At 39.5% G+C, this 25548-nt stretch overlaps 1 long non-coding RNA gene across 1 annotated transcript in view; it reads left to right on the top strand.

Annotated features, from left to right (window-relative positions):
* The window catches only part of LOC308186145, a 61354-nt gene extending 39386 nt beyond the window's left edge, over positions 1 to 21968 (top strand). The window contains exon 4 of the long non-coding RNA XR_013943926.1: positions 21628 to 21968. This is a non-coding gene — a long non-coding RNA (uncharacterized lncRNA). The remainder of the gene's footprint in view (positions 1 to 21627) is intronic.
* The last annotated feature ends 3580 nt before the right edge of the window (positions 21969 to 25548 follow it).

Here is a 25548-nt window from a genome sequence, read left to right as displayed (position 1 = left end):
CTGTATGTTTAGCCCTATATACTTCTCTTGCAGTCAACAGCCTCTTTAGACCAATGAATATTTGGATTGGCTCTGTGATACTTCATATTAGGAAATTTTGATCTGACCAAAATCTTCACTGTGTTGCTTTTCTGCAGAGAGGATCCACCAACATCTGCAGACATGCTCATTTGTGCATGCATCTAAGACTGAGGCAAAATCATATTTAGTAGGAAAATGTTCTGGTTTAACACAATGGGCAGCTGAATCACCACCATGATGTTCTTTCACTCCCACTTCTCAGAAGGGCAAGGAGAGAAAACACAATGTGTCCCCACCCTGCCAACCTCCCCACCTGAAAAACAACAACAAAAAAAAAGACAAAACAAAACAAAACAAAGAAACAAACAAACAAAAAAAAGCAACCAACCAACCAACTAACCAAAAAAATAAACAGTTTGTGGGTTGAGGTAAGGAAAGGAAGATCACTCACCAGTCACATTCCTGGGCAAAATAGACTCAACATAAGAGATTAAAGTTAAATTTATTGCTTATTGATAACAGAATGGAGAAGTGACAACTAAAATTAAAAACATCTTCTCCCCATCCACACTTTTCTACCTCCTCCCCCCAAGCAGCGCAGGGGAACAGGGAATGGGGGCTGCGGTCAGTCCCTGATGCTTTGTCTCCGCCGCTCCCTCACGGTCCCTCCCTGCCCCTGCTCCCCGTGGGGTCCCTCCCACGGGATGCCGTCCTTCCCGAACTGAGCCTGCGGGGGCTGCCCGCAGGCAGCAGCTCTTCAAGAACAGCTCCCACACGGCTCCGTACCACGGGGTCCATCCATCCCCCAGGAGCAAACTGCTCCAGCACGGGTCCCCCACGGGTGGGCGGCAGCTCCCCCCAGACCCCCTGCTCCTGCGTGGGCTCCTCTCCACGGGCTGCAGCTCCGGCCCGGGGCCTGCTCCTGCGGGGGCTCTCCATGGGCCGCAGCCTCCTCCAGGCCACAGCCACCTGCTCCACCGGGGGCTCCTCCACGGGGGGGCTGCAGCGTGGAGATCTGCTCCGTGTGGGACCCGTGGGCTGCAGGGGGACAGCCTGCTCCACCAGGGGCCTCTCCCTGCACGGGCCGCGGGGGAACTGCTGCTGCCTGCCTGGAGCACCTCCTGCCCTCCTGCTGCACTCACCTGGGGGGCTGCAGGGCTGCTTCTCACTCCTCTCTCCCAGCTGCTGCTGCACAGCCAATTTTTTGTTGTTGTTGTTTTTTTCCCCTTTCTTAAATCTACTCTCCCAGAGGCCCATCCACCATCGCTCCCTGGCTTGTCTCTGGACAGCACTGGGTCCCTTTTGGAGCAGCTGGAGCTGGCTCTGCTCTGACATGGGGCAGCTGCTGGGCTCTGCTCACAGAGGCCACCTTTGCAGACTCCTGTGCCCCTCTACTACAAGAACTTTGCCATGGAATCCCAGTGCAGACAGGATTTCATGTCAGTTGAGAAAACAAGATAATAAATTTTTGCAAACAATTTCAGCTATTGGGAAAGCCTGCAATGGAACAAATGACAGCATAAAAGCAACCACTGTACCCCAGAGGCTAGGATTTTCTTATTATTTTATGTGTTCAGCACTATTAGAAAGCAGGAAACATTGGGACGTTCTGCAGTACCATTAGTTGAGGCCAAGCAACCTTCCCAGAGGCACATTCTCCCAATGACTACATGTGGGCAGTCTGGGTCATTAATGTCACTTGGCTGAGTTATAGTAACTCTGTTACTAACTGCATTTTACTGTGCCAAGCATTTCATCAACAATATATAGCAATCTTTTTTTTTCCTGTCTGGTGCAAATTGCAACAAAGGAAAACCTGGCCAATGATTAAATAGATTTACCACCAGCAATGGGAAATTTCAAATGCTTTCAACTGTTGTCTGATAATATTTTAGACCTTTTTGTAAAGGATTTTTGGGGGCTTATTAGAAACACAGTTTTCAAAGATTTAACCTAAAGTAATTGAAAATTTAATTCCAGCAGCAATAATTGATTTTTATTTATTTATTTATTTAATGCACTCAGATTATACAAATTAGAGGATGGAATGGTAAAAAATAAAAAGTAAAAACTACTAATGCCTTGTATTCACAGCTCTGCAAATCTCATTCAAATACATTGTTATATGTTTGAATGCAACTTCCTATAGAAAATGCATGCGTCTGTTTTTACATAGTATTGGCAATGGGTTATTTAGCTTGGGAACCAAACTTCCTTTATTACTGTTAATGCACTTAGCCATAAAGGCTGTCCAATGGCTTCTTGAAGCCATTATTCTCAGTTTAGTAGATAAATTCTTGGTTTTCATTGCAAAAATAAACTAGTTGCAGTAATGGCACAAGATAAAATGATGTAGTGAATGTTTTTGTAAACTCCATTGTAACCTGAAAGGTGGTTAATTCAGGACAGAGAAAAGTACAGTATAAAACTAGATGTAAATAAAAAAGTGGATAGTCTCCCTATCTTAGAAAAGCAATAGCATATAAAAATATTCCTGGTGGAAGATTGTTTTATGAAGTTTAATGAAAGGGAAATTTTATTTTTTTTGTTGTTGTTGTTTTTGGTATTCATACATTAAAATCCCCATTTTTCATATCTCTGTAGATCCCATTAACTTGACTGGCAGAAAAATAGGAGCAGAGAAGTAAAGACAGTCTTATCAGTGAGGCTATAGAGGGCAAGCACATCATATTGCTCATTGATAAAATATATTACATCTGCAATTTATTTTGTCTTTTATTTGTTTGTTTCCTTTTTTGTTTTTTAGCTTAATAATAACAGGGCAGTACAGGATATAATTTGACATTTACAGAGGCAGTAACAAACTTGACATTGTAGCCTAAAGTCCATTCTCATTGACATCGGGTTAAGTTCAAAGCCATAGAAACAGGAGGACCACAGCTATAGGAGAATCAGGTACTCATGGCAGGAGGGGGAGTGTAATGTTGAGAAATACGGTAAAAATCATAACAACCCTGCCCAGCTTTCTTTCACTACTAGCTTCTACACACCAAAAGAAATCTGCATTAAAAACACTGTATCATCAAAGCTGGATACAGAAACAGAGCATAGGATTTATTTGCAAAACTGTATTTTATAGAAAGGAAAGAGAAATCTTTAATTTGTACAAACTGACTCAGCTATCCCACTGAAGATGCAAGAAGACATAGGTGTTTTCCAGTTCTGCTTGTCCATCAAAAAGGATAGAACCCCTCAACTGAGCTATAATAACAAGTAATAAGACCCAGAAGAAATGGGTTTTAGAAAAGAATTTTGAGCAAACTCATGTCTACACTGTGTGCCAGGGAGGTAATTTCTAAAAAGTAACTGTTGTTGGGTCCCATGAACCACAGAGCTAACTGCTGCAGACTGCCTGGGGTCTCATATCTGTAGAGTAACTAGCCTACTGGTTGCTTGTAGTCTACTGTTTTTCTGTGTAGGCAGACTTTGAGAATGGAGGGAGAGCTCCAACACAACACATATATTCCACCAGAAATACTAAATCCAGGGAAGAGAAGGGGGAAATTTATACAGGCTGATTTCCCCAGCATATTCATGTTTCTTTCTAGTGGATTATATAATAAATTTAAGTGAAATAACTCATTATTGAATAAATCATGTAGACATGCTAATACTCAAGGGGAAAAAAAACAAAACAATACAGGCATACATACATACATGGTCTTTATCTATCGGCTCTTATGCAGAATGCAGTGGTTTTATGAATGATGTAATGGAATTGTTATCACTTAGCATGGCTATGGATACAGGAACCTACTCCTGAAAACCTCCAGCTCATCTAGATTTCACAGATGCCATTGCATCTTTTAGGTTGATAAAAATGTCTGATTACGATATGAAAGCACTAGTATAGCAGGATATTTTAAAAGTATAAGTCAGTCTCAATTTACTTTAAAACAAGTTAATTTTATTATTTTCTTGTGATGTCTCAAAATCCCAGAAGAAGAAAAGGGTTGAAAAAATTGTAATTTTCCTGACTTTAACCTTCTTTTAATGTTACTGTCATGATTCCTTTCCCTAGGGATTTCCACAACACTTGACATGCTTATATAATTCTACTAGGTCAAATTCAGATTTCATTTAGCTGCAGTAAATTCTTAAAGTGAATCCTTGCCACATTAAAAATCAATTGCCAAACTTTTATTGACTATAGGGATCTTCAGAGAGGCACCTAAAGTGCCTGTACTTACTTTTGTTGGAGTCACTTGGGATGTAAATTGAGTTAACTGAAAACAGCTTAGCAGTTGTAGGTTTTAGCAGGAAAATACCTATGATCATACACTATACTTACATGAATTTTTTCATTCTGTAATAGCAGTTTACCTAAATGTCATTAATATCATCTTATTTAAACATAACTGAAAAAAATACAGATAAGCTTTCTATTAAATTCTAAGGGAAAATTGCCATTTACTTAGTTAACAATTAACACACACTGATCTGAGTATGTCTTATATGCCAGACACGCTTCTCATGTTCACTAGTCAAATCACTATTCAAATAAATAATTTATCAAATCTCTTCTCTTGAAAGATGATAGCTTTTTCACTGAAGCATAGTCACATAGACCTAAAATGTATTTTTAAGATTTTAAAGTGCTTCTCTTGCTCCAAACAAGTCAAATCCCCCAAGGAGAGGCTGAAATTATACAAGTTCATCTACTGATTTTAATATTGTACTAGCTGGAAGCTAGACTAAATTAAGCTGAATAAAATTACCTGTAAATTTAGTACCTTGACATTACCTTTTAGGTGTCCCTGCAACTTCCACAACATATTTACTAAGCTTATAAAAATATACGGATGGGTAGATAGACAGATGATAGATAAACAGAGAGACAGACAGACAGATGGAAACTACACTGGCATTTTTGAACAACAACATCAAAAATTAGCATTGCTTAAAAATTACAGGTTTTAATATGTTGTGGGGTGTTTTTTGTTGTTGTTTTTTGTTTTTTCTGGTACACTCATTATTATCAGAAAAAGTTAAATTTTGTCTTCTATTCACATAACAGCTATGGTAATTGCAGATTGACTAGGAATTCTGATGAAATGCAGCAAAAGTAGACTATAGCTTTATCTGTCATAGGTGCTCTGACTTGTAGAACTGGTAAGGTGAAAATACAATTTTCCATTATTAAAGGGTGTGGATATACTGCTCTCCAATGAAACACAAGTAGCATCTGTTATGTATTCTTTTTGTAATTTTATTTATTTATTTTGAATGGTCACCATAGCCAGAAAATCTGAGAAGTGTAAAACACTTCCATGTGATAACAGTTGCCAGTATACTTGCTACTTGTAATGGCGATTGTTTGATAGAACCAAGCCACAAATGCCAACTCTTCTTCCAGTTTTATCTACATCTGTATGTAATCCACGTTACATACTATCCTCTTAAATTTATCAGATTATGTGATCAAGCTGCTTCAGTCCAACAGAAAGGAATTTCCTAAGAAAAAGCAGAAACATCTGAAAAGAAGCATTAGTCTTGACCTTCTCCAAAGTTAAAGATCAAGTTTTATCATTTTTTGGTGAAACAACTAAAATTAATACAGTTTTTGCATGAATAAAACCATATAGAGCAGGGTCTGTGCAAAAAGAAATCTAGGAAAAAGCAGCATATTCTGAGGCAGAATTTCAACTTTCTTCTAAGTTGTAGTAAGGACAAAGAAGTAAGAAAAAAACATTTTTGTATACCCCTTAATTTTGACATCAAATCCTAGCAACACACATATGAGAAAAGCTATTTCTATACACAGCCCTAAACCAACCCCCCTATACTGTTCTTCAGAAATAAAGCTCAAAATATAATGCATGTGGGTTTCTGTTCTTGTTTTATCCTTTAAGCCTGTTTTCCTAGGCAAGAAATAAAAAGTATTTCATTTTTGAGGAGAGTAGGATGCTTTTTTTTTTTCTTCCTAGTTATCAAGTATGGTGGTCCTTAGCTAAATTCTATTGAAATAGATTTACATATTTTAAAGTGGTACTTCTCCCCTACCCATTGTCATTTTTGTCACAATATGTCTCAATCAGATATATCCCTTCTTGATGCAAAAATATCTCTTAATTCTTAAAGTACCCAGTCTCATAATTGACTCATGATAGCTCATGATATACCAAGAAGCACAGCATGCATTTTCACCACATAGCCACATCCGGGAGGCCTCATAATTAAAGCCAGAGCTTCATGCTCTTGCATACATCTCACCCAACACTTGGTTCCCGCAGAAAAGGATCAGAAACAAAAACCTGTTCATATTCTCGGGGTGTGTTAATGCCAGTAAGAGCTTCTAGTGATAATCATGTTCAGAAAGAACATTAGTATTCTAACAGCAGAAACAGAAAAGGCACATCTCTTTATCTACCAGATCAGTAGATCTTTCACTACATCCTGCACATGAGCTTGTCACAAACCTCTTTCTACCTGTGCATAAGAACAAATAGGGTCTTCCTGGCAAAATACCTGTTGCACATATATAATATGTGTATTCATAAACATGCAGTGACCTAGAATCACTATCACAACACACACATATATTATGCTTTCTAATTGGTTTACTTTACTAAAATATGTTATTCTTAGAATAAAGAATAGACTGTCTCATAAAGGACCTGAAAGCATTCTTCTCTTTTTCATTTTTCCTGCAAGACCCACCTGAACAACAATTTACAGCCAAAACAGGAGGATATGCAGCTTCACATAACAAAATTCTGCAATACTAGTTCTAATATAGCACTACTTTAAAGAGAAAACAATAACAACAGTAACAACAAACTAATTGTTTGTCCCCAGCATTTGCAAGAATAAAGGAAATTCTGCTGTGACCACTTTTCCTATCCATTGCTGTATTAATGCCCAACAAAAATACAGCATAAGGAATCTCCTCCAGAGTTTGGGAGACACTCTCTGCATTTTTGTTTAATTGCTTCTTTGGTGATCTTTCTTTGACTCAGTGTCAGTTTCATGGCAATGCATCCCTAACCACTGAGCGAAATTATGAGGCCAGAAATAATACTACACAGCAGCTCAGAGCATGCAGTCTGTATTAGGGAGAACATTTCAGGGTGCTATTTCTTGGTGAACTTCAGCTGACTACCAGTTCTGTCTTGCCCACTGCTGTGTTCTACACATTCCTGTTGTCTTTCTCACATCTACTCTCAGGTTCATGAGGCTTGGCAGCAAGGCCGATCAATCTTTTCTTTTTTCATCTTCCCACTGAGAGTAAGCTTCTGCCACTTCAGGTCATTTATCCAACTGATCTCATGAACTCAGGATTAAAAAAAAAAAAAAAAAAAGAGAGTTTATGACCTTTGTAAGAAAGAACAGGTAACAGGAGGACTACAAAGACATTGTGAGATTATGTAGGAGGAAATTAGAAGGGCCAAAACCCAGCGAGAGCTTAACTTGGCCACTGCAGTAACAGACAATAAAAAAAATTTATAAGTACATAAACAAGAAAAGGAGGACTAAAGAGAATCTCCATCTTTTACTGAATGTGAGGAGAAACACAGTGACAAGAGACAAAGATAAAGCCGGGATGCTTAATGCCTTCTTTGCCTCAGTCTATTAGTAAGACTAATTCTTCTCCAGGTACCCAACCTGATGAGCTGAAAGGCAGAGGCAGGGAGCAGAATGAAGCCCTTATGAACCAAGGGGAAACGGTTAGAGACCTACTATACCACTTGGACACCCATAGATCTATGGGGCCAGATGGGATCCACTGAAGGGAGCTGAAGGAGCTGGGAAAAATGCTTGCCAAAACACTTTCAATAATTTAACTGCAGTTCTGGCTAACTGCAGAGGTCCCAGTTGACCACAGACTGGCATGTCTCAAGTGTCTGTGCAATGTCCAAAGTGTCTATGGGTTGAAACTGTAAAAAGAATTACAGCACAGTCATTGCAAGCCTACTGTAAGCATTGATAATCAGGTTAAGGAAAGCAGAGAAAATGCCTAACATTAGAATTGCCCTGAGACATTAACACCTGTTCTCTGTGTTTTAACTATACTGCCTGGGATTTCTTTTGTTTCCATTGCAGGTATTTGCTTGCCTTAGGAGACTCGTGTAATTAACTGCCCAGGTGGAAAAACAGAAAGTCAGTTACGATATTTTCTGTCATTAAGAGGGGCCATCTTACAAAAGAGGAAGAATGCTTCAAAATTTTATGCAATTCCCAAGATAAAGTAGTATAACGACACAGAAAGATTGAAAATGCTGAAGTATAAACCATCTCAAAATCTTTATATATTCACAGAATGGCTTGGGTTGGAAGGGACCATATTGCATACAAGAACTAGAACAGGATACCACAAATGGCATTACATAATCTGGAAATGTTTTTACAGTCTTTGGTTCTCTGCATACAAGCAGAAAAATATCTACCAAATGCACTGTGAATGTTTGTAAAGCTACTCGCAGGTATCCAAAGCCTGCAAATGGAGTTCTGCTGTGATGTCTGGATGCAGACTGAAAAGCAGTTTGAAAGGTTAACAGGTATGCAGTGAGCAGAGTAGAAGAGACAGTCTGGCAGCCACTAAGCTCTACCAAAGTCACTAAAGCAGAAGAGAAGGCGACAAAAAGGAGGTTATGCTGCCTCTCCCCACATCTTTTTAATTACTACTTACATCTAATTTACTGGGATTTGCCTACTTCTATCAATAAAGAACAAATTCTCATCATTTCTTCTAATCTTTTGCAAAACTAATTTTTAGCTACCTGACAACAACTTGAAAGCAAAAACTCTGCTAACATTTTCAGGGTTTTGACTGCTTGAATCTTTATTTGACAACTTGAGAAGTGGGAGCTGAATACTGGTGCAGCTGAAAAATCCTGTTGTCCAAGGTTAAATGTGGGTGGCAGCAACAGACTCAAAAAAGCTTCAGAAAATGACTGTGGTAGCCCAGGAGTGATGTGCTTTAAATAGACTAGTCTGAGTTTAAACCATTTGATTTACTTCACATGCATATGCAGGTAGGTCCAGAGACACATCTGAACAAGGAGAGGCAGAGCCAAGGTCGGGTTTAGGTCTACAGCAATTTAAACACAAGAGGAGCTGGGATATAAACAGACTCTTCTGATTTGAATTTAACATGCCATGTGAGTAAGTCCTCAGTAAGTTAATTCTTTCTAGTAAAGCCAGGAATGTGTGTGTGTTTCTGCTGCATATAAGCAATAGAAACCAGCTAATAAATAAAGAAACCTTAAGAATGCAATTTGACGAAGTGAAATTCTGTATTTAAAATTTTCATGCAACAGCAGTTTCTATGTAATGCCTGCACAAGTGTACATGCCAAAGTTTGAGAAAACAAAAATGCTGATGCCTATTTATGAGTCAAATTGCATAGACACCTCTGTATGAGTGATACTTTTGGGCAAGAACCTCCAAGAGTAGCTCTGCAAATTAGTACAAATACAATGTATTTTTCTACTATTTCTGCCACAACACTTCCTTTGGTCACTTCTTTTTCCACTCAGGCACTGTGAAAAATAAATTTTAATTAAAAGCTGCTAAAGGATCCTTCTTTCCTCCAGTGGAATATGTTCATGCATATATTTCCTCATTCAAAAATATTCTGACTAGGTGATAAATACTATCAGAAAGTGAGTATCCGGTCACCAATATTTGCACTAAAAACGTGATCCAAAGATTTACTGTCCCATACTAATAGCAGCACAGACACATTGAAGTGTTTTATGAAGTTACTGTGTGCTTTTTTTTAACAGCGAGTACAACTGAGGGAACCTGTTCTCTTGGTATCTATTTACTAAGGGATACCATGGCAAAATAATTTTTCCAATTAATTTATTCTTGATGGAGTTTTTTGTTTTGTTTTGTTTTGTTTTGTTTTGTTTTACTTTCTGTCCTCTGAAAAAACTATATTCTTTGCAACTGTGTACCAGTGGAACTTAGTATTTTAATTCTGCTCATGAAATAAAACAAAGAGGGAAATAACTTCTGAACAACACATGTACCTCATTAAACTGGTGAAGAACTCCCTGCCATTACAACATTTTGAAAGAAAACAATTTATTTCTGTTCATTGTTCAGGATGAGGATCTCTGGCAGGACCAGGAAACATTTCGCTATGTATGATGTCCTGGGATTTCTTTTATAACTTACAATTTACCCCTTTTCCTTTCCTTTCCTTTCCTTTCCTTTCCTTTCCTTTCCTTTCCTTTCCTTTCCTTTCCTTTCCTTTCCTTTCCTTTCCTTTCCTTTCCTTTCCTTTCCTTTCCTTTCCTTTCCTTTCCTTTCCTTTCCTTTCCTTTCCTTTCCTTTCCTTTCCTTTCCTTTCCTTTCCTTTCCTTTCCTTTCCTTTCCTTTCCTTTCCTTTCCTTCCCTTCCCTTCCCTTCCCTTCCCTTCCCTTCCCTTCCCTTCCCTTCCCTTCCCTTCCCTTCCCTTCCCTTCCCTTCCCTTCCCTTCCCTTCCCTTCCCTTCCCTTCCCTTCCCTTCCCTTCCCTTCCCTTCCCTTCCCTTCCCTTCCCTTCCCTTCCCTTCCCTTCCCTTCCCTTCCCTTCCCTTCCCTTCCCTTCCCTTCCCTTCCCTTCCCTTCCCTTCCCTTCCCTTCCCTTCCCTTCCCTTCCCTTCCCTTCCCTTCCCTTCCCTTCCCTTCCCTTCCCTTCCCTTCCCTTCCCTCCCCTCCCCTCCCCTCCCCTCCCCTCCCCTCCCCTCCCCTCCCCTCCCCTCCCCTCCCCTCCCCTCCCCTCCCCTCCCCTCCCCTCCCCTCCCCTCCCCCCCTCCCCTCCCCTCCTCTCCTGAGTCTCCTCTCCTGAGTCTCCTCTCCTGAGTCTCCTCTCCTCTCCTGAGTCTCCTCTCCTCTCCTGAGTCTCCTCTCCTGAGTCTCCTGAGTCTCCTGAGTCTCCTCTCCTGAGTCTCCTCTCCTCGAGTCTCCTGAGTCTCCTCTCCTCGAGTCTCCTCTCCTTGAGTCTCCTCTCCTCTCCTCGAGTCTCCTCTCCTCGAGTCTCCTCTCCTCGAGTCTCCTTGAGTCTCCTCGAGTCTCCTCGAGTCTCCTCTCCTCGAGTCTCCTCTTTTTTTTGAACCCAAAAGCTCTTCCCCAACACTCCTCAGGAGACTACCTTTAAACCTTATGAAAGCAACCATATTTTCCTGATACACAAATTGCCAGTTTCCACTGGTATTACAAGTATTCAGATGGTAAATGAGTTACTAGCCACTCTGATTTCTGTCCCTACCAGGTGCAATCATCACATTTGGAGGGGTGTTTTTGCACAAAAAAAAAAAAAAAAAAAAAAAAAAAGACCATTATCTTTTGGAAAGGCAATCCTATGTATAGAAACATTTGTCTGTTTATTTTATATAGCTTTATATGTTCATCTATATATTCCATTTATATAGTTTGTCTGTTCAATTATATAGCATTTCACACCAAACTCTCTTAAAATTCATTACACACCCAAAAGTTTCCTGAGACATACTTCATTTACTCATCACATAATTTATTACATAAATCTGTATAAACAGCAGGCATAAGTATGTCTACCCTCTTAAAAATGTAGCTTTACAGCAGCAGGAAAAATTATAATTAGTGCGAAGACTCCTTACAATAATTGAAGTGCGGATGTTTCAATAGGGTAGGTTCTGTGTTCTACATGAAGGTTAAAACTGACAAAGGACACATTTTCCCTCTTGTCATGCAGACATGACTGATAACAAAGCCTATTCAATTTTTTTCTGAGTGCTTCTGAAAGATTTATTTCCCTAAACAGCAACTTTGTGTCATTTACAGATAGATAGTAAATATTAAGATTTTATGTTTAGTTCTCATTTTGGAGTTATTTCTCAAAGTACAGGCTTGAAATTACATACTCAAAGACATGCATTAATCTGTACACCTAAATGAAAGGTCTAGGATGAAAATGAATGTCAGGTAATAGAGCACAAAAAATACCAATTATCAATGCAACCTGCCGCTTCATGTGTAGTTGCCTTAACTTCTATTTTCGTTATCACTCCATAAGTTTTTGTGTGTACAGTACATAGAAGTTTGCCTTAAGCCAGGTTACTGCTGTGCCAAGCACTGTATACACATGGCATGTAAACATATGCACACAGGCATGCACCACCACACATGAGGATGCATGGCTCTCCCAGCTGTAGAGAGCCTACAGCTTGGTGATGGCATGAATAACTATTCTCTTCATCCAGTTCAATAATCACATTCAATTTCAAATTGCAGATGCAGAATCTTGGTGCGTAATAAGATAAACGGTTAATTTTACAGAGAACCAGTCTGAAAATCACAAGAAGACCTCCTGAACCTTCACTCTTGGAACAAGTATGTACTTATCCATATAAAAAATATGGGAGAAGTCCAGAATAGTCTTTTTCCTTCATAGATGAACCACCTATGACTTTTTCAAAGGTCGCTGAATATTGTTACAGCAGTGAAATATATCAACATATTGACCCCAACTCCATCTCATCCAGTAGCCTGCCTGGATACCCCTTACAAGAGCTAAATCCTCATCTAATCATACAAAAGTGCTTCAGTTGCACAGACAGCAATAATTTCTTGGTTTTATGCTTTTGCTTGGTTTAATGGTTAAAAGTCCACTAATTCTGAGGGCAACATACCGTGGAACGCAGCAATTCTCTCCTGATCCTCACTGAAAAAGGCTGACCATTTTGATTCTGCAATGACTTTTCCCAGCCTGAAGGAATTCAGCCCATTATGGCTTCTCCTTCTACTGATTCAGCTTTCACATAAGCTTGTCCTCCTCCTCCTCTTCATAGATGCCAAAGTCTGGCTTCAAGAGAGTGAAAATAGCAGTCATCAGTAAATGCTAGTCCTGTGGGATCATCTCTGTCTCTGAGTCACCCTCCCTGGCCAGAGCCTGTTGTCATGGAAATCACAGTCATGTTTTATGGTAGGAATTGTCTCACTGCTGAACTATCATCTGAATCTGCAATTTCTCGAACCCAAGGGAATACTATTCACTCTCACCTTCATGTTCTGAGCATTCAAATGCCAAATATCGTGATCCTCAAGTCGTTTCTACTTTTTCTTGGTTGTTCTGGCATACCATACCATATCTCTTCAAAAGAAAGGATAACACTCTAACTGCACAAAGAACAGGAGTTCTGTGAACACTAGCTGAAGTTTATGTGGCTAAAGCCATACTGATAATGAGCAAAAAATGCACATATATCGTTACAAGGAAAGCACAGCAAATCTTGGTTTTGCGTTTGGAAATCACAGAACTTGTCTTTATTTATCTTTTCTCCTAAATACCCTGATAGAATGCATAGTAAATGTAGCAGACTACTACAGGGAAAAAAAAAAATCCAATCATGGTCTGATTCTTACTTAAAAATTCTAAAGTAGCTGTCTCAGTCATAACAAACTACTACATGAATCAGTCCATGCATCCCCTGGACTTCTAAATATCTGATCCAAATGATAATAATTGCTGGGGCTGTTCAAGAGCTGGGGCTGTTCAGCCTTAAGAAGAAAAGGCTCCAGGGTGACCTCATTGCGGCTTTTCAGTAGTTAAAAGGGAATTATAAAAAAGACGAAGAGTGACTCTTTGCTCAATCAGATCATCATCTGATGATCAAGGACAAGGGGGAATGGTTTTAAACTAAAAGAGTGGAGATTTAGATTAGAGGTTAGGAGGAAATTCTTTACTCCACGGCGGGTGAGGCACTGGAACAGGTTGCCCAGGGAGGTTGTGGATGCCCCATCCCTGGAACTGTTGAAGGCCAGGTTGAATGGGGCCTTGGCCAACCTGATCTAGTGGGTGGCATCCCAGCCTATGGCATGGTGGTTGAAACTAGGTGATCTTTAAGGTCTCTCCCAACCTGAGCCATTCTATGATTCTATGATGATTCTATGATAAACCCACTAAGTCCAAAACACTTGTTGAAAGATCTTACATGAAAATAAAAGCAAGACCTGCAAAGATTTAAAAGAAATATTGATTTCTGTAAATAATTTACAGCCAGGTAAATCACAATTTGCTGTCATGATCACATATTCTACTTCACAATGGTGGTCCCAAATTGCAGAAGAAGGCACATGACAGGTAGCCTGAGATTTGTCTGCTGTTGACCTCTGTTATTAGCAAGGAAAGAGAGCAGCAACTTGTGGAGCTTCATAATGTGGATGCAAGATTCATACAGCTGCCTTTTACTTCAGTCTTCCATCTTCACACCCTCATAAATACTCATTTGATAGCACATCAGGAAGGTGATGTGGTTGCATCTAACTGCCGTACTGTCTTGTTCCTTCTCTCACACAACCTTCACCCAATTAAAATGAGGACATGCTGGAGCTGGGATTGCGTATGATTTCTATTTTTGCAGTCCTCTGATGTAGGGTAGATTCCTTATGGCTGTTTAGCACCTGGCCTACTTCAGAGACTGCTCTAATCATCTTATGAGTCTAAACAGTGGACACTGCTTGACCTGGCCTGGACATAAAGGCCACTCAGAGAATCCCACTATTCTGACTACTCTCACTATCCTTGATTTTCTCTGTCTTGGTCCACCAGTCTCTTTAATGTAATTAGACCATCTGCTTTTCCTTAAAACTGGCAATGACATTTATTAAAACGTAGGTGGCAATTTTCACATCCCAATTACTTCCACATCCATGGTATTAAGGCATATAATTTGCATCCTGTAGAGCACTAGCTCGTTTCACACAGTTTAGACTATGTTTAAGCTTGAAATTCAAGCCAAGTAACCACTGAGATTCAAGTTTGGAGTCAATGATGTTATAATACAGATTAATATTTTGGTGATAAGTTTAAAAAGAGGTTTAAGAGCATTTCAAGATATCAGCAAGTATCTAAATATTCCTATCTTAGTAAATGCTAAGGACTATACAAGATAAGCTCTCCTCAGGAAATTCTTGTCATTGCAGGAAAGTAACAGTTCCTGTTATTCACAATGAAGGGGCGAGGGGGGGAGGGAGGCAGGGGGAGGAGAGGTGTAAGTATTCAGTAGCACAAAATAAGTTGTAGCTATGACCCCATAAAAATTCAAAGAAATTTATCACTTGAAGTTATAATTTTTTTTTCAGTTATAACATCTCCTTTCCCTATTTAGCTGAAATATTTTGATAAAATGCAGCACTCTCCTCTAAATTAAATTATTTTATCCACAATTCTTTCAACAGTTAACATAACTTTATAAAGGTTAGCCGTCTCTCTCAAGCCCACGCAGAGTACTGACAGTTTAGCCTTGAGAGAATCAGTCACAGAACCATAGTACAGCCCAGGTTGGAAAACACCTTGAAAAATCATTTGGTCCAGTCTTTTATGGGAAAAGGGAACCTAGATGAGATTATCTAACATTCTTTCCAAACACGTTGAAAATGTCCAGTGATGAGGTTTCTACCATGTTCCTGGGAAGGTTGTTACAGTGATTCATTGCTCTCACTAAGAAAAATGTCTTTCTCATACCAAGACAAAATCTCTCCTGGTGCAGCTTATACCTGTTGTGCCTTGTCTTCTCCATGTGACTCACTGTGAAGAGAGTCTCTGTCCTCTTTGTAGCCACTCTTTAAATACAGGAATGCTGTGATGTGGTCCCCCTGAGCCTTCTCTTCTCTCAGGTGAAAAGATCTAATTATGTTAGTCTTTCCTCACAGAGCAAGTCATTCAGTCCTTCGATTGTCTTGACAGCCTTTCTTTGAAGCCTCTCCAGTTTCTCTATGCCTTTTTTTGAATTGTAGGAACTAGAACTGGACACAGTACTGCAGATGTGGCCTGGCAAGTACTGAGTGCAATGATTGCTTCTCTATCTCTGGTAGAAGAATGCCCCTGTGGTTGCAGCCCCAGATCTGATTTACCTTCATTAATGCAGTGGCACACTGATGACTTTTGTTCAGCTTGTTGTCTACTGGGACCTCCAGGCTCTTTGAGCAAGGCTGCTCCCCAGCTACACAGTTTCTAATTTGTACTGTGCCCTGTGGTTGTGCTGTACCAGGTGCAGGGCCTTGCATTTGTCTTAGTTAAACTTCATACAGTTCTTGCTTTCCCAATCTTCCAGCCTGTCTAGGTGTCTCCAAGATGGATCTTCCTTTTGATGTGTCCACTTCACCACCTAGTTTAGTGCCATCATCAAACTTAGTGAAGGTGCTTTCAATCCCATCCAGATCATTAATAAGGATATTGAAGAGCATGGGGCCCATCCCTGGGGGACCCCACTTGTGACAGGCTGCCAGCCTGAGTAAAAACCGTTGATCACCACCGAGTGCAGCCTGTTATCCAATTTTTCACCCATCTCACAGACCACCCATACAATCTCTATCTTGCCAGTTTGTCTAGGAGGAGAAGCCTTTGGGAAACAGCGCTGAATGCTTTGCTGAAGTCCAAGTAAACAGTATTAACTGAAAGAGGCTACAGACCACCCCTTCTTTCACTTGTGGTCAGTTAACACTTGTGTTGTCATAGCTACTTGATCCTATGGTCTCGGGTCTAGCTATGCTAGATAAGGCAGAGATTTGCTTAATTTAATTAAAAAAAAAAAAGGGGGGGGGGAGAGGAAGGAGGTCTCAAAAAGACATTCATAACTGCATTATCTAGAAAAAAAGGATTTCCTTTCACTGAAGGAAGGCAATAAGAAGATTTAAAAATTCAAATTAAAAACAAACAAACAAATAAAAGAAGTTTATGAGGCTTCAAAACTCATGGATTATCATATAATTTGATTTCACAGTGAGAAACCACACCTGCATATAACTTGACCATTCTGATTTCTTCAATTGCCTGCAGCGTGGGTCCACTTTTCAGATATTGACACTTTTGACCCACCTACACTGTCATTTCAAAAATAATTCAGCAAATAATTTCTGTCTGAGACTCCATCCGATTTCTCCTTTGAGAGACACTGCCATTCACATCATTTGTGTTACTAGCTAAATGTACTCAGGCAGACAAATTCTGCACGTAACCTCTGGGTTATTTTTATGATGATCAATTTTAAAGTAAAAGTTGTTGAGTGATTCCTGTGGTGAAGAAGAGATCTAGCATTTATATGATGACAAGAAGAAGAGGATAAAATGAAAAAAATGGAAATTACACATCTGGGATTACTGCTGCTCAGGATAAGACTAGAAATGAGGTTCACAAAGGGTTTCAATCATCTACATGGATCAGATCTAACCTTTCTAAAAAAAGTTGCCAGTGTCAAGATGCTTAATTCATATGCGTGAGTACTGCTTTACATCAGTTTATTTTTATACTCAGCTGTAAAGGAGGGAAAATGTCAAAGTTATCTGAAAAATAATAATTGGAGAAATAAAGTAGGGTCAGCATCACACTGGGAAGTTTAAAGCAGCTTGGCAATTACAAGGATGGCTTTTGACTAATGAATTCCTTGCTGGTGCTTTGAAGGACAGGGTTATCTGTGAGTCACCATCTGTTTTTAAAATGCAACAAGTGACTTAAACTGCATGAGATATTATTGCCACATTACTTTAGATGTATATTGGATGATATACTGTGCTTTTCGTATCAATCAGATCATGTTCTGAAAATAAACTTGCACATTTTTCTACAATTGAAATTATTATTTTTATCTACTAGAATATCTTTATTCACTGGAAAGTGTTTCTGGTGCCAGTAATAGAAATTTGGACAGACTATTTTTAAACAATGTAAACATTGCCTGAAGAAGTATTTAAAACTTAAGGGTTAAAATGTAGTGCCCATTTCCCATAAAACAAGCATTTAATTTTGGAGAGCAACTTTTTACATTGGCAGATAGTGATAAGGCAAAGGCAAAAGGCTCCTCTAAAACAGAGAAGATTTAAATTAGGTATTAGGAGGAACTTCTTCACTCAGTTGGGGGTTGAAGCACAGGAACAGGTTGCCCAGAGAAGCTGCAGATGCCCCATCCCTGGGATTGTTTAAGGCCAGGCTGGGTGGGGCTTTGAGCAACCTGGTCTGGTGGGCAGTGTCCCTGCACATAGCAGGGGGTGTTGGAGCTAGATGATACTTAAGGATCCCTTCCAACCCAAACCATTCTATGATTCTATGACTTTATGATTAACGAAAATAATGGTTTGCATTATATATAAGATTATATTAGAGAAGCCTTTAAATAGAGTTTTCTGAAATAATGGTTGTTTTAGTTGTTAAAAAAATGCTTCAGTTGCAATTCTAGCAAATACTGAGCTTATGAGAAGTCATTAACTCATAATTAGTCCTGGAAAGAGGGAAAAGAAAAAAGAAAAAAAAAAAAAAAAAGTAGAATCAAACTGTAGCTAGAGGCAGTAGAGGCAGAGTAACAAAACTTTTCTTCTGAGTTAAAAATTATGGGTAATTTTGTTTTAATTAGCCCTGGCACTGCCAGCATTGGTATATAACTCAAGATAAACAATAGAATTAATCGGTTTTCCATATAAGACACTGCTCTGTTACTTGTAAATGTTAAAGTATGTAGCAATTGAAACTCTGGAACAGATGCGGAAATCCCAGGGGATGATCATAGAAAAGGAAAAGAAAGAACTGAGAGATCTGGAGAATATCATAAAGGAGGACAAAGCAAGGAAAGACTTTGCTGTCAGTGATGTTAGCACAGTTAGCAGGACAACATTCCTGGCAAGATAAAGCAAAGGAAAACCCAACTAGAAGACAAAGCAGGGACATCTGTGGGGAAGAGTGCAGAAAAGGGCACCTCATTCTTGCAAGAAGGTCTCATTAGTGACCTTAGTGAGAACTGCTTCAGTTGAACAGGAAAAGCAGAAATCAGGTTAAGATAGTTCAGCAGAAAGGTCAGATAACAGACATCATGTTTTAAACAACTAATTTATTCAGATAGTTTGTAGGTTAAACATGAAGAGTCACTGAATAGGGACTGCAGGGTGTAGATCCACTCTGCAAAAGAGCTGTGTTACTGCTTTGTGTCTTATCTGTGAAATGTCATCCCCAGTGTCATGGCCTGTGTTGGGGCAATACTCCCCTTCAGAAGCTAATCTAAGCCCTTTAGTGAATGCTGCTTCTCTTCCAGTTTTCTTTTTAATTTTATTTCCCAGATCTAACATCTGAACTATGTTTTTTCCCCAAAACTTACCAGAATATTCCTCCCTTATTTAATAAAATGGTTATACAATTCATTTGGATTGTAAATAACATTCAGACAGGCACTTTTTCAGCTCCTATCTTCAAAATCAAAAAAGGAAAAATATCAGATTTTGGTTCTACACACAAACACACACACAAATACACACACAGTGGAAGAGCTTGTTGTAGCCTTAGGATCTCCAGCCTTCGCTAGACTCTAATCAAAACACTAAGCAAGTATTCACATGCGGGTAGCATCATGCTTTGTGCTGTCAGTCTGTACCATCACAGCAGTAGTGAATTTGTATAGCACAATATACAAGTGAGTTGGGGATGGATGCAGAAAATGAAAAGCACCAAAAGGAGAAGCACTTATAACTATGGCATCAAACAAGAAAAACATTCTGTTTGCAGTTGGAAGATCAAACAGACTAATAAAGTTTCTATTTTCCCTTCCTAAATAGAGCAAAACCACATCTCTGTTAAAAATTAATAGGCATTAGAAAGCCAAGGTATCACCCACTGAAAGAAACATGGTTGTTATTTTCAACATACTAGAAATGTTCCCTGACTTACAGACTCAGCATCAAGTGTCATTAGTCTCCAATTTTTGTTTCATTAGCCTTTCAGATTAGACACAAATATGGCTATGAAAACCTCAGTCTCAGAGTTAGGGTGCTCCCTTAAGCAGAATGGCTGTCAAGACTTGGAAAGAAAAATATCATCTATTACCTGGGACAGTCTTCAGTACTGTTGTTTAGAGAAGAACACTACAGATGTTGCTCTATCAGCACTGTTTGGAAAAATAAAGCAATAAAGCATTCAAACATCACTGGTAAAAACAAAGCAAAACAAAATGTGAGAGGGTCTTCCTGGGCATGGCAGGGCAGGGCAGAGCAGGACGAGGAGAGGGGAGAGAAGAGGAGGGGAGTGCAGGGGAGGAAATTTGGAAGGGACCTTCAGAGACCGTTACATCTAACTGCCTGACCACTTCATGGCTAACCAAAAATTAAAGCATATTAATAAGGTCATTATCCAAATGCCTCTTGAACACTGACAGGCAGGGGGCACCAATCTAGGAAGGCTGTTCCAGTGTTTGACCACTCTCATGCTAAATAAATTTTTCCTACTGTTGGAACCTCCCCTGGTACAGCTTTGTGCCACTCTTGTGTGTGCTGACATAGGTTCCCAGGGAGCAGAGGCCAGCACCTCCCTCTGCACTTCCCCTCCTCAGGGAGTTGCAGAGAGGGGACTGAACCTAGAACCACAAAATGACAGAATACCCCGAGTTGGAGGGACCCACAAGTATCATAGAGTCCAACTCCTGGCTCCACGGAGAACCAGCCTTTCTCAGTCTTAAACCAAACCGAACAGATACAGGAAAGACTGATGATCTTCAATGGATTTAATACTAGTGCTAACTGTTGAAGATAATATGAAAATTTGTTTCAGATTCTTTGGACTTGGTTTCTTTCCACATCAACAAAAATAAGCTTCTGCAACAGCAGCAGATTTCTATGCCTGTGGTAAAATAACAATGTTCCAAGAAAAGATTAGAGAGAGTTGTTAAATGTCTAGCAATACCTAAAGAGGACATTTTTAAAAGATTTCTTTTCTGCTCCATTAAGCTTCTTTTCTCTGCATAGATTAATTTCCATCAAAAGCTTTAATATATTGTCAGCATGGATGCTTCATGTACCATCCAATGGTCAGAATGACTTTTTCACTCTTACCTCTACCATCCATACACATGACTTTTTTGCAAGGCAGAGCTGCTTCATTCATCCACTCCATTGCGTTTTCTAAAGCTAGTGGGATGTAACTCTTTAGAATTAAAACTGTGTAATAGAAATGCTTTAAGAAAAGCTTGAACTTTTCCTTTGTAGCAAAGGCTGTTTATAAACGTAAGAATGTGTTCAAAATACACCTCTATAATAAAAATTGAGACTATATATTTAAAAAAAAAAACTCACAGATGCTTTAGGTAAGATAACTATGCTTCTGAAGTTAATGTCTCTTCATCCTTGACAAGAATATTATGAAGCATAAAAATAGTTCATTAATTTATCAAAAAGAGAGTGTTTACTATATTGTTCATTTAATTTTCATGTAAGGTTTAAGCATTATTTGGTTATAGGGTCTACATTCTAGATTTAGTGTCACAGTAACAAAAAACTCTCAGATCAAATTTGTGTTTAGGCAAAATGTATGTCATAGGTGGTGGCCTTACTCTCATTATTTCAGAATTGAGTTGAAAAGTATGCAGAATTTATCATTACATGTGAATTTTATGTGATAAACCTGTAATATTTACATATGAAGTCCACATAATTAACCTATAATTTTATTTGGATCAGCTGTTAAAAGATTGTTGTTAGATTGATTCTATCAAAGTAATTCTTTTTTTTGGGGGGGGGGGAGGGGGAGGACAGGAACAGAAAAAAATTTAAAAAAAAAAGTGGAAATCTATCTTTTCAGTTACCTTATTATTCTGTTTCTTTCTGCTTTATGGTATAGTTCCTGACTTGAACTTTCTCCCATCAGGCTTCTTGCGACAGAGTGGTAGAAGCACTGTATATGTTCAACACCCTTGCCATATACAACATACTCTGACCTGAAGAGAGTTTCACGCTTGAAGGATTTGCAAAATGAGATTTGTTATTTGTGCATTAAATCCTTCCAACCATATCTAATTTAATTTGTCACTCATTTGACTTATACAAAGGTAACCTTAAAAGTGTTTGATGTACACAAATAAATTCAATACAATCAATTAAACATTTAAGATTTGTTGAGTTAAAGCTTTTCTTCAAATATGCTGTTGTACACTGACTTTTTATATCAAACTTTACTGCCTTCTTTCACCCTTGCTGCTGCTTTCTTCACTTCCCACCCAAGAAAACTATGATGTGACTTCATTGAAATATTTCAGTTTATCATCTAGCAATGAAGTAACAGTTCTCACCAAAATGTCTGCAGTTACCTTACAAAATATCCATTCCATTATATCTTTGAAAGTAGGAATACACTGAAACATTTTATAACTGAAAACAAATCTCTATTCCTTTATGGTTTGGTGGTCATTTTTGTTTGTCTGTTTGTTTGTTTTTTGGTTGGTTGGTTGGTTGGTTTGGTTTGGTTTGGTTTGGGTTTGGCAAGATAGGTTTATTTTTCAGCAAGTAGTATCAGATTTGTCACTCTAGCTTCTGCACTGAAGTACAAAAATAGAGGTGTTATCTTTCTCAGGATCTTTGTTGCTTCCAACAGAGGCTGGAGCTGTTGTTGCCTAGTCTGTATATTGGCCACTATAAAATATAATTTTCGACCATATCCACTGACCATATCCATTTCTTCTCAGACCAGCATCCTATCATGGTAAACTCTATAAAAATACAAAAACTTACATAATGAAAGCTAATCTGCTTCTCATAATCTGTCCCTGTGAAAGCCAAGTAACTGATGGGATTTTTTTATCAAAACCATTTGAGCTCTTTCTGCTCCCACAAGGGAAGGTGATCACTGGCTGTACACAGTGATTCTGTTCTGTAAACCTTCTTAAATCTTCACCATGGTTTTGTCTCAGTCACCTCAAATACAGCAGGAACAAAGATTTTTATTTTATTTTATTTTTTTTTCCACAGAAGTGACATCTTCTGACCTATCATCTTCCTTTCCTCTTCTTCTTTTGGACATAAACTGGTGTCCTTTGCAGGTCAAGGATGAGAAGGCTGAGGTACTCAATTACTTTTTGGCCTCAGTCTGCACTGGCAAGAGCTCTAGCCACATAGCCCAAGCCCAGGAAGGCAAAGACAGGGACTGGGAGAATGAAGAACTACCCAGTGTAGGACAAGATCAGGTCTGAGATGAGCTAAGGAACCTAAAGGAATACAAGTCCATGGGACCTAATGAGATGCATCTGTGGGTCCTGAGGGAACTGGTGTATGCAGTTGCTAAGTCACTGTCCATCATAGTTGAGAAGTCATGGCAGTGCGGTGAAATTCCCACTGACTGGAAGAGGGAAAACAATCCCCACTTTTAAAAAGGGAAACTAGAAAGACCCAGGGAACTACAGGCCAGTCAGTCTCACCTCTGTGCCTGGCAAGATCATGGAGCAGATCCTCCTGGAAACTAGGCTAAGGCACATTGAAAATGAAGAGGTGATTGGTGATAGCCAACATGGCTTCACTAAGGGCAGATTGTGCCTGACAAATCTGACAGCCTTCTACAGTGGGACTGCAGCATTGGTGGGTAGGGGAAGAGCAACTAACATCATCTACCTGGACTTGTGCAAAGCATTTATCACTGCCCCCCATGATATCCTTGTCTCTAAACTGGAGAGATGTGGACTTGATGTATGGACCACTCGGTTGGTAAGGAATTGGCTGGGTGGTCGCACTGAAAGAGCTGTGGTATTCCTTGGTGGTAACTACTGGGACCAGTCCTGTTTAACACCTTTGTCGGTGACATGGACAGTGGGATCGAGTGAACACTCAGTACATTTGCTGATGACACCGAGCTGCATGGTGTGGTCAACATGCTGGAGGGAAGGGATGCCATCCTGGGACCTGGACAGTCTGGAGAGGTAGGACTGTGTGAACCTCAGGAGGTTCAACAAGGCCAAGTGCAAGGTCCTGCATCTGGGCCAAGGCAATCCCAAGCACAAATACAGGCTGGGTGGAGAATGGATTGAGCAGCCCTGAGGAGAAGGACCTGGGGGTGTTGGTTGATGAGAAGCTCGACGTGAGCCAGCAATGTGTGCTTGCAGCCCAGAAAGCTAACCGTATCCTGGGCTGCGACAAAAGCAGCATGGCCAGCAGATCGAGGGAAGTGATTCTCCCCTTCTGCTCTGCAAGGGGGACAGATCCCACCTGGGCACTGAGTTCAGCTCTGGGGCCCCCAGCACAAGAAGGACACTGAAGGATTAGAACAAATCCAGAGGAGGCCACAAAGCTGATCAAGGGGACGGAGCACCTCTCCTACGAAGATAGGCTGATGGATTTGGGGTTGTTCAGCCTGGAGAAGAGGAAGTTCTGGGGAGACCTTTGAGTGGCCATGCAGCATCTAAAGGGGGCCTACAGAAAAGAAGGAGAGGGACTCTTTATCAGGAAGTGCAGTGACAGGACAAGGGGTAATGGCTTTAAACTGAAAGAGGGTAGATTTAGATTAGATGTAAGGAAGAAATTATTTACTCAAACAGGGAGTGAGGCACTGGAACAGGTTGCCCCGAGAAGCTGTGGATGTCCTGTCCCTGCAAGTGATCAAGGCCAGACTGGATGATGCTTTGAGCAACCTGGTCTAGTGGGAGGTGTCCCTGCCCATGGCAGGGGGTTGGAACTAGGTGATCTTTAAGGTCCCTTTCAACCCAAACTATTCTATGATTCTCTGATTCTATGATTCCATGATTCTATGAAATGAAGAGACCACTCTGCAGGTCTTAACCTCACACGTAAGTGCCGAACAGAAGTAGCTATGTTTTTCAGATGAACAATTAGCAGGGAAATATGCCTTTAATACAAAAAACAGTGCACTTTTAAGCACAGCTGGGAGACAGACCATTCAAAATGCTTGTCACGCATCATCAGAACACGGTTAGATTGTCTAATAGTGATTTTGTTGTACTTAAAATGTCATGGATTTAGATATATATTACTCTGATTTATTTCCATCACAAGAATTTTCACAGGCCAAAAGCAAATGCAGCCCTACATGTACATCCATTCATTATGATTTTTATCACTTACAAGTTGATTTTCTGACAAAGATCTATTTTAAATTACTTTGGTCTGACTGTGGAGACTTACAATGCTGCTACATTAGGACCAGAAATCTTCACCTTTGTAACTGGAACGGTAAATATCTATCTTTCTAAAAGGCATCCGTACACTTCCAATTCTGTATTTCCCAGTTCACACTCATCCTATACAGATCAGTGCAATATTTTATTTCTGTTATAAACAAATTTATGTCTTGAATTTCCAGTTTAGAATATTCAGTAGCCCCCTGCTGACTATCAAATCACAAACAGCATATACCAAGTTCAAATATTTTTGAATGAAGTGCAGCAAATGAATTGAAGAAATCATGATCTGCTTCTAGACAATTGCTGAGCTGAAGAAAAAAAAAATTATTACAGAATTTGTTCAGAAAGAGTTATTTATGACATTTACTGGATAAATTGTTTTCTGAGAACAAGAAATTTTAAGAGTCAGGAAAAAGCTAGCAGTCTTTCACAGATTATTTACAAGCTTCTCCTCCTGTGAACCTGAGACAAAAAGCATCTAAACATATATAAACAAAGCAAAAACAGACAATGAGGATAGAAAAACATGGGTATTGGGAAAACAACTACTGTCTACCTAAATCAGTAAAAGAACAGAAGGAAGAAAATAGGAATTTTTTAAAAGTCCATTAAGGTAATCACAGAACCACAGAATAGGTTGGAAGGGACAACTGGAGGTTCTCTGC

The sequence above is a fragment of the Anser brachyrhynchus genome (assembly GCF_964034855.1).
Source record: "Anser brachyrhynchus genome assembly, chromosome: Z".
NCBI lineage: Eukaryota > Metazoa > Chordata > Aves > Anseriformes > Anatidae > Anser > Anser brachyrhynchus.
Note: the sequence above shows the minus strand (reverse complement) of the source record. Positions and strands in the feature narration are given on the sequence as shown.